This window comes from Prunus dulcis, unplaced genomic scaffold (assembly GCF_902201215.1).
Source record: "Prunus dulcis unplaced genomic scaffold, ALMONDv2, whole genome shotgun sequence".
In the NCBI taxonomy this organism is placed as follows: domain Eukaryota; kingdom Viridiplantae; phylum Streptophyta; class Magnoliopsida; order Rosales; family Rosaceae; genus Prunus; species Prunus dulcis.
This window is the reverse complement of record NW_023010245.1, coordinates 14,140-23,453: the sequence shown is the minus strand read 5'-3', so window position 1 is coordinate 23,453 and position 9,314 is coordinate 14,140. Positions and strand designations below refer to the sequence as shown.

At 34.4% G+C, this 9,314-nt stretch overlaps 1 non-coding gene across 1 annotated transcript; it reads left to right on the top strand.

Moving 5' to 3' along the window:
* The first annotated feature begins 8,668 nt into the window (after positions 1-8,668).
* Positions 8,669-8,864, top strand: LOC117613274. The gene has a single exon (XR_004583699.1). It is a non-coding gene; the product is annotated as a U2 spliceosomal RNA (small nuclear RNA).
* The last annotated feature ends 450 nt before the right edge of the window (positions 8,865-9,314 follow it).

The following is a 9,314-nucleotide window of genomic DNA, read 5'->3' as shown; positions in this document are numbered from 1 at the left end:
ACCACATTGCATTAGGTTTTGGTAGTCATAGTTGAATAGGTTTTAGAGTCATTGTTGAATATGTGGTCATGTGTTGACGTCTTTTGACTTGAGCCTATATCGATTTAAACTAGAGATTCATAAGAAAAGAATGTTTGTGGGCTCCTAGATCACCATATGACTAGGGAGAATGTGTTTTGAATAAAAAAAAGTGTGCCTTTTTTTTTAGAACATATAGTTTTCGACATATTGATTTTTTGAGTATACTGAATTTTTAAGAGAAAGCTGTTGTGCATATTTTTCAAATAAGTCATCAAGTGTTCTTTGTTTACTTGGTGATTTATAAAATCCTTTCACCATTTATACCACATTTATATGCATGTCGGTGACTCACACAGTTGAGGGCATCAAGATCGTGGTGGCGGTTTTCCTCCGGCGAGCTTGAAGCAGTCGTGAGTAGTATTGCGTTCAATATAAGGAATGTCGAAGATCATCCCATGACAGATGTTGAGTTACGAAGAAGTGGGTAAACATTATCTAGAACGTGTCTAGGATAAGTGTGTGAGTACTTCTTGTAATCATCGTTCTATAGTGGATGTGTGTTGAACTAAGGAGTCCAGTGGATTTTCCCCGGAGATAGGGTTTTGCCACGTAAAATAATTCTCTACATGTTCCTTTATTTTATGTTCCGCACATTTCAGGATTGATAAGCTATATCAATCCTGCTACCGAAGTTTATTGATTATAATCTTAAATTGGCATATTCACCCCCTCTAGGTATTTTTAGTCATCCTACAAATAATTTCAATTGGCATCAGAGCCGGTCGGATGGATCGTGCTATATTGAGACAGTTCAAGAGTTTTCTTAAGAATCGAAACTCTAAAGAGTAAGACTCGCGAAACAACTCAGGTATGATTTTTGAGAAAATTAGAAATATTTATAATACTGACATAGTTTCAAAATCTTGTAGGTTAAATACACGAAAAATTCAAAAGGAAAAGTCAAATGCTTTGAATGTGGAGGTTATGGTCACATATCTTCTACATGTGCTAAGAAGCAAAAAGATGGGAAGAACAAAGCATCGAATACAACTTGGAGTGATAGTGAATTGGAATCCAAGAATGATGAAAAGACGGTTGCACTCATAACCACAGTTAGCTTGGATGAATCACATAAGAATGATGATTGTGAAAATATGAAAATTGATTTTGTCATGAAGAAGTCCGATGACTTGCTTGCTGCCTCACAAAAACTCAACAAACAAAATGTCAAGCTCATCAAATCTGTTGCTGAGTTGAAGTTGGAAAATAGCAGGATTGCAAACGAGGTACAATCCCTTGAAGCATATTCCGAAAAGGTAAGTGCAGGTGTGAATGAAAAAGTGATGTTTTTGCAGAAAAAATTGACTGATCAGAATAAATTAATGACAACAAAGCCCTTGAACTTGAACTTAAAAATTCAAAGGAAATGATAGTTTCTTTAACCATTGATGCAGAAAAAATTGACAAGATGATTAGCATGGGAAGAAGAGAATGTGACGAATAAGGATTGGGATTTGAACCAAGTAATATGCCTTCTGCTGTGTCTAAAACAAAGTTTGTCAAATCCTATTCAACTATTGAACCTTCTGCTGCTCTTGAAGTCAAGAGATTCATTCCAATTTGTCACTTTTGTGGAACTCGTGGGCACATAAGACCAAGATGCAATAAGCTTCAAAACATATTTGTTCGTTCAAATTCTCATGTCATGGGTGGAAAAGTAATTAAGTATTCAACATAAGATTTCAAATCTTATGAAAGAGGTAAACTGCTTATCCAAACTCTATTCTTTTCATTGTTTGCCGTCAACTAAGACAAAGTTAGTTTGGAGGAAAAAGGAAAATCATAATTGTATGTTTGCCTTCACTAATGTTGTGCATGAACCCGTTGCTTTAGAAAATTTGGATCTTGAACGTCTTGTTGCAAAAGCTTCGGATAATCTTTGATATGACACTCTTAGAAAGTCTTTAGGTATTTGTTCTTTTAAATAATTGTTTGTGTTTTGATGCATGCCAAAAGACTCCAGCTGTTCTTTTCTCTGTTTTTGTAACATAAAATGGATTAAATTCTAAGTTCTTTGTTTAGCAATGCAGGGATTGATAAGTGATATCAATCCTGCTAATATCTTAGAGTTTTTGCTGATCTTAGATTGGATTTTTGGCGTTGGATCACCTTGGGCAAATTAATATTGGGTTTAGGTGAATATGGTTCTCAACTGTCTTTGTTTTTTATAAGGTTAATTAAATGCTCTTTATATTAGATCTCATGTCTCACATATAGCACATACACTCTGATCTTGCTTAATAATGTTGAATGAATCTTCACCTTGCCATTGTCTTGATACTAGATTTGCATTGTACTTTTTGCTACTGAACTCACAAATTTATAACATCTCTTTAATGAAAAGTAAAGTAAAATAAGTGCTTGATCATTTTAAAGTAATTGGGCCTTTTGTCTAACCAACATCGAGGTTCACATCAAAAAGCTTTGATCTTGTACACGTTGGTCCTCTTTGTAGCCTACATGACTCCGAATAGTACATCCTAGGGGTGTTTTAACACCATTGTCTTAAAGTCAACTGACTTGAGCACATTGATTTAACACCTGTTACATGGGTCTTGTAGAAATCTTGGTAAAGTTAGCAATTTTTTTTTTTTAAAAAAAAGAGAAAAAATAGGTGAAAGTGGAGACCTATATACGCATTTTGTATGTGTTTATTCTATATTATTGGCTTTCTCTTGGTTGGATGTTTTCTTTGTTATTAAGCATGTTTAGTCACATAACACAAGATATGACTTTTATATTTGCGCATTTGATAGACTTTATTTCTCACAAATACTTTTGATTCTCCATTTTATAATCCTTGTGTTTGATTAAACCTTTGTGATTTGATGTGCCTTAAATCCTGAAAGGCTTTGCTTCAAATGCTCCTAGACAGATGTTAGTATTGGCTATGCTTATCTATCCTTTTGCATAGTGTTGACACGTACTCATGATTTTTTTTACATGTATGAAGGAGGAGTATTTGTATAATGTTGAGCATGGTCATTGGTATTTAAGTTTTCAAACATAGTGTCGTTTTATGCTTCTTGTTTAATTGTGCAGCTAGGCTTTGCTTCATGTTGCACATCGAGCTTCTCATAAATCTTAGAAGTACTGAGAAGGACACATGATGAATTGAATTTGAGGATTGCAGTGCCATTGTCAATCTTGTCAGTTGCAGATCACACAGTATGTTCACAAGTCTCAATTTGACTTCTGACATCTTGCTATTTCTTGGGCATTACATTGGTTATTTCTTTATGCCTTTATATTTGCTCCCTTGTGTATCATCCTTGCTCTTTGGATTTCTTGACAAAAAGGGGGAGAGATGAGTGTGTGAAATTATGATAAAAAGGAGGAGAGTGTGTGTTGTAGAATTAAGGGGGAGTGGTGTGTAATTTTGCTTTGAATTACATTTCTTCTCCCGCATGCTTCTCTGATTTTATTGCTTTATAATGTGCAGGGATTCAGAGCTTTGAGTTGAGAGTAGGATTTCATTTGTTAAATCTCATGCAATTTCTTTTGAGTTGTAGTAGGTGTTTTGTCTAGAAAATGCCAAAGGGGGATATTGTTAGTATGAAATTGTATTGTCATTTCCTAAGACTCTAGCATAGGTCGGGAATTAGGATGTGAATATCTTTTACTAGAAGTTTTGGCGCAACACATTCAATCCCGAATTTTCAAGATTGATATGATCATGAGGAAATTGATTTCAGGTAAATCATGACATAGTCATGCATTCATTATATTCTTAATTGGAGTTATTTTCACTCAAGCATTTTTATGTTAGCCTTATTTTTAATAGGATTACATTTTATCTCTTGAGATTACTTTACTAGTTGGACTCTATTTTGATTTAAGTTTTATCTTTTCCTATTACAACTTGCACATTTCTCATCTCCTATTTGATTGGTCTAATTAGTTTGTTTTAGAAGATATTGTTTCTCCCTCAAAGATTGGTTATTTGGCATAATCATTTAAAGTCTATATTAGATCAAAACTTATATTCATGATTGAATACTATTTGTAGTCTCATGTTTGGCGTCCTCACTGGGAGTTTATATTGAATCAAAGTTATTATTCATTGTTGAATAGTAGTGTGTCTTTTGTTTTGGCGTCTTGGTCAAGATACCATATTGCATCAAGTTTTGATAGTCATAGTTGAATGGCTTTGAGAGTCATTGTTGAATAGGATATGTGGTCATGTGTTGATGTCTTTTGACTTAAGCCTATATTGGTTTAAACTAAAGAGACATAAGAAAAGAATGTTTGTGGACTTTTAGATCATCATCTGACTAGGGAGAATGTGTTTTGAATGAAAGAAGTGTGCCTCTCGTTTTAGAATATATAGCTTTTGAAATATTGATTTTTGAGTATACTGAATTTTTAAAAGAAAGCTGCTTTGCATATTTTTCAGATAAATAAACAAGTGTTCCTTGTTTATTTGGTGATTTATCAAATCTTTTCATCATTCACACGACATTCATATGCATGTCGATGACTCATACGGTTGAGGGCACCAAGACTGTGGTGGCGGTTTTCCTTTGGCGAACTTGAAGTAATCGTGACAAGTATAGCGTTTAACATAAGGAGTGTCGAAGATCATTTCATGAAAAATTTTGAGTTACGAAGAAGTGGGTAAACATTACCTAGAATGTGTCTAGGATAAGTGTGTGAGTACTTCTTGTAATCATCGTTCTATAGTTGAGTTGTGTTGGACTGAAGAGTCCCGTGTTTTTTCCCAAGAGGTGGGGTTTTACCACGTAAAATAATTGCGTGTTCCTTTATTTTATGTTCAGCACATTCTAAGATTGATAAGCCATATCAATCTTGCAACCGAAGTTTATAGATTATAATCTTAAGTGGGCCTATTCACCCCCTCTAGGCATTTTCAGTCATCCTACAGGTAATTTCAATACTACCTCTCTTCCAATCTCTACAAATGGGTAAATCAGAAAGTCTGCATCTAACAAGTTATGGAAAGTTTAGTTGGAGTCCAATTAAGGAGTTTATACTACAGAAGTAATAGGAAAAAGAACATCTTTCGTCACTGGGTGTCATACGAAAGTTCTGTTGATCACTACAAAGTTTACAATTTATAGGCATTATGTCTAAGTGCAATTAAAAAAATTTGAAATGCAATTTAAAATTGTAAAAGATAAATATTTACAAGGGATAAAAACCTATATTTCATAAAGAAAATAGTGCTCTTACTTGTTTTGGTCAATTTTCATAACAGACATACTAAAATCAAGGGCATACACCTTAAATAATATAATGTTATATTTTAGGTATTCTTCAAGAAAAATTAAAAATATGAAACTTCAAATCACAGGCAGAGCAGCAAGCAAACACCAGAGGCTTTTAAGAGACATGCAATAATTTGTAGGGTTAATTACAGTTTAGTACCTTATAGTTACACTCTTAAGACATGTCCCTATCTTTTCCATTTTTACAATAACATACTCCAGTCTTTTAAATTTGTTACAATGCGGTTCCACCGTCAGGTTTCCATCAGATCTCTCTCTCTTATTTCTGTTTCTTGGTTTTGCATTTTTCTCAGTTTCTTCTAAAAATCCATGGACAACAATCAGCCACTCTCTCTTGGCACCTCATTTCCATTTCTTTCTTGGTTTTGCATTTTTCTCAATTTCTTCAGAAAATCCATGGACAGCAATCAGCCCAAAAGTCCTCAGACCTTCAACATAAAAACCTCCTTTTCACTTAAATTCTATCCTTAGTTTTCACTGCCAAAACCCAGACACCATTAACAGCCCTGTCAACCCAACAAGACCCAAAACCCAGCTCAGAAGCCCCATCTTTATAAACCCAACTCAAGTTATTTACAAAAAATAATAATAATAATAAAAACCAAGAGGAGCATGATTCATGAGGAAATGGGTGGAGGGTAAGAAGAAATCAGGGGGTGTGGGGAGAAGAAATCGAGGCTGGGGTTCTGGGAAAGAAATCGCGCAGGGAAAGGGGGGAGAACAAATCGGGACGAAGAAAGAGGGAAGAAATCGGGGCTGGGGTTTTGGGGAAGAAATTGCGCGGGAGGAGAGGGGGGATATTAATATGGGGATCTGCGGGAGGAAGAAACCGGGGCTAGTGGGTTTGTGGGGGCTGTGATTGCGGGGGTTGGGGTGGAGAGTGACTGTGAGATGGGTTTGGGGGTTGGAGCTTGCAGGTGGTTATCATGGGGGAATAGGGAAGAAGAAACCGGAGATATATATATATTTATTTATTTTAAAAAATTCTTTGTTTTTTTAAATATTTTATTCATAGTTTAATTAATTTAAAATTAAAAAAGAAAAAAAATGTGGGATCCATAGAGCCACGTAGACAATTAACGAAGAGATCTAACAGAAACCTAACGGTGGAACCACATTGTAACAAATTTAAAAGACCAAGATATGTTATTGTAAAAATTAAAAAGATAGGGACTAACATGTCTTAAGGGTGTAACCACAAGGTACTAAACTACAATTAACCCTAGTTTATATTCTATTCTTTCAATCTGAAAATATCTATTTTGATGCTATTGTCATGCGTGGGTGGTGGCAATCACGTCTATGTCATTGTCACCCTTTTACCCCCATTGGTTTTTTCTTAGATCCTATATGACTTGCGAATTAGGAACTTGAGAATGGATTACTAAACTAACTGGATGATATTTTTGAATAACTAGACTTGTGAAGAAATACTCGAGCTGACAAAAAAAGAATGAAGAGATACTCGAGTCAGACTAGAAAGATCATTTTCTAGTCAGGATTTTGATATCACTATTGGGATAAAGTTTCACATTAGAAAAACACACAATAATATGAATGCTTATAATGACTTAAGTAATACTTTGTTATTGCCGAGTCTAATAGCGTATGCTTATAACTAAGTAGAACATTAAAGAGATTGGTTGTTTGAACAAAGTTTTGTCAGATGAGGTGTGATGCTCTTGAATCATTCACTACGGTGAAGTCGAACAACCCTCTACCCTCGAGTAATTAGGGCCACCCAACCAAAACGGGTGGGGGATAACATAAAACTCTAAAAGTTTGATTGGGGTTGTTGGGTAACTAGGAAAAAAAAAAAAAAAAAAAAACTAAGACCTCAACCACACATAATATATATATATATATATATCTTCTATTGAGAGATCCCTTAAATTAGCTTATTTGAGGGACATCCTTGTAAGACCTACTTTGTACCGTATTTCACAAATCCAAACCGTCTATTTTGTAGATACTCATTCAAAGATCATCTCTACAAAAAAATTCTTGAATCCGATATAATTTGACCACTCAATTGAATTATTAAAATTTTAGTATTTTCTTGAAGCACCATGTTAATTGATTTTGTAGGACACAATTGGATATCGAAATAGTTTCCGATTTGTCTAATTTTTTACAAGGATGACATATGATTGTAAACTTTTAAAATTGATGGTTTGGATCGTTGAAAAAAAAATCATAGGGGAACCTAAATGTGTCCCTCAAATAAAATTATTTGAGGGATCCCTCAATAAAAGAGGACTATACATATATATATATATATATCAGTCCTGATCTCTTGGACCCCTGTAGTCCAAGAGATTTATGGTCACTCACCGTTGGATGTAAATTCAACGGTTGACTTGAATCGGGTAATAATCATTTATGTCATATTGCATTTATATATATCATTTTGAACCATTGGATTAATATCCAACGGTGGGTGACCACAATCTCTTGGACTCCTGTGGTCCAAGAGATCGGGACTGTATATATATATTATCTATTTAAACCCCACACTTCTCTTAGTCCACCCCATGTTCTAAGTTCACCCCAACTTTTAATTTAAATTTTCACAATTTCTAAGAAAACCCCACTATCTTCCCAAACTACTCTTAAATACACCCCAAACTGAAAAAATTAGAACTAAAAGAGATTTTCTATTTAAACCCCACAATTTTCTTTGTTCCCAGCCAAAAAAGAAAAAAAAAAAAAAAAAACACACACACACACACACACACACACAAACAAATGACACCCCAAATCCAAAATTTAATACTTTCTAGAGAAAGAGAACAGCTTTACCTCTCTCTAAGAACTATAACTAGAATTCTAACACTTGGGTATTGTTGAGAGAGTGAGTGAGTGAGTTTGTAAACAGGAAGTTGGAAGGAGGTTTCTAAAACTTAATATGAAGAGTGGTGAGGTGTGTGTGGTGTGTGTATAGATGTACTAGGGTTAATTATGAATTTGGATGACTTTTTTTTTGTCTTTTTACACAATAATAAAACGTACAGCTTAATGATTTAAGTATTGGGGTGAACAAAGAAGAAGTGTGGAGTTTAAATAGAAAATCTATATATATATATAATGTTCTTTTATTTGTTGCAACTTAATAAATCAATAAATTGGCTCAGTTTCTACATTTATTTGTTTATAATTATTGGATTATACCTATGATGATAGAAGGCTGCGGAGAGGATTTAGGTGTACTTGCATTGAAGCACAAAGATAAGATTTCTTCAAGACAGGGTATTGACCCATTCTCCCACATCGACTAGTTGAAGGAAGGAGGAGAACGGAGCTATGTATAAAAAAATCAGTCCAAGGGATAAACAAGCATACCTTTCTCGGCCTTTTGGCTAAGATCAAGTGTAGTATCTGTTCTTATCAGTTTAATATCTGATACGTGGGCCAATGGCTCACACGATATTAAATTAATTTCTTTAGGGGGAGGGTCCACTACAGTAGCTTGCTATTGGGGCTCTTTAGTTTCGCCCAAGCGTTGCACTACTACACGGGTCTGGCGCACCCCACCAAATCTAATTTAAGTTTTTTAGAGCACTTCTACCTCAATAGGCAAAGGCAAGGAAGTAAGGCAAGGTTTGTCACTATTTACATGAATAGTGGCATCTTTTTCCTTTCTTGTTTTCATCTCAAAGAGCAGGGATAAGGGTAATTACTATTCAATTTAATTTATTTTCTATTTTTTATACTTAAACTATTAATTTTGATACTCTTTTCAGGTAAGATTTTCGATTGCCACGTGTCATTATTTTCACCTAAAATTTTAGATAACATTTTCGGTTGCCATGTGTCCATATTTTGTTATAACATTCAGATCTCAAATTTCACATAAGATTTTTGGATTCTCGGTTGCAACTTTTCGTGTAAGAACCCAAAACAAAATATCTTAAAAAGAAGAAAATATCTAAAAAGTAAAGAAAATATCTTCTTGCAAAAAGACAATTTTGCCCTCGCACTATT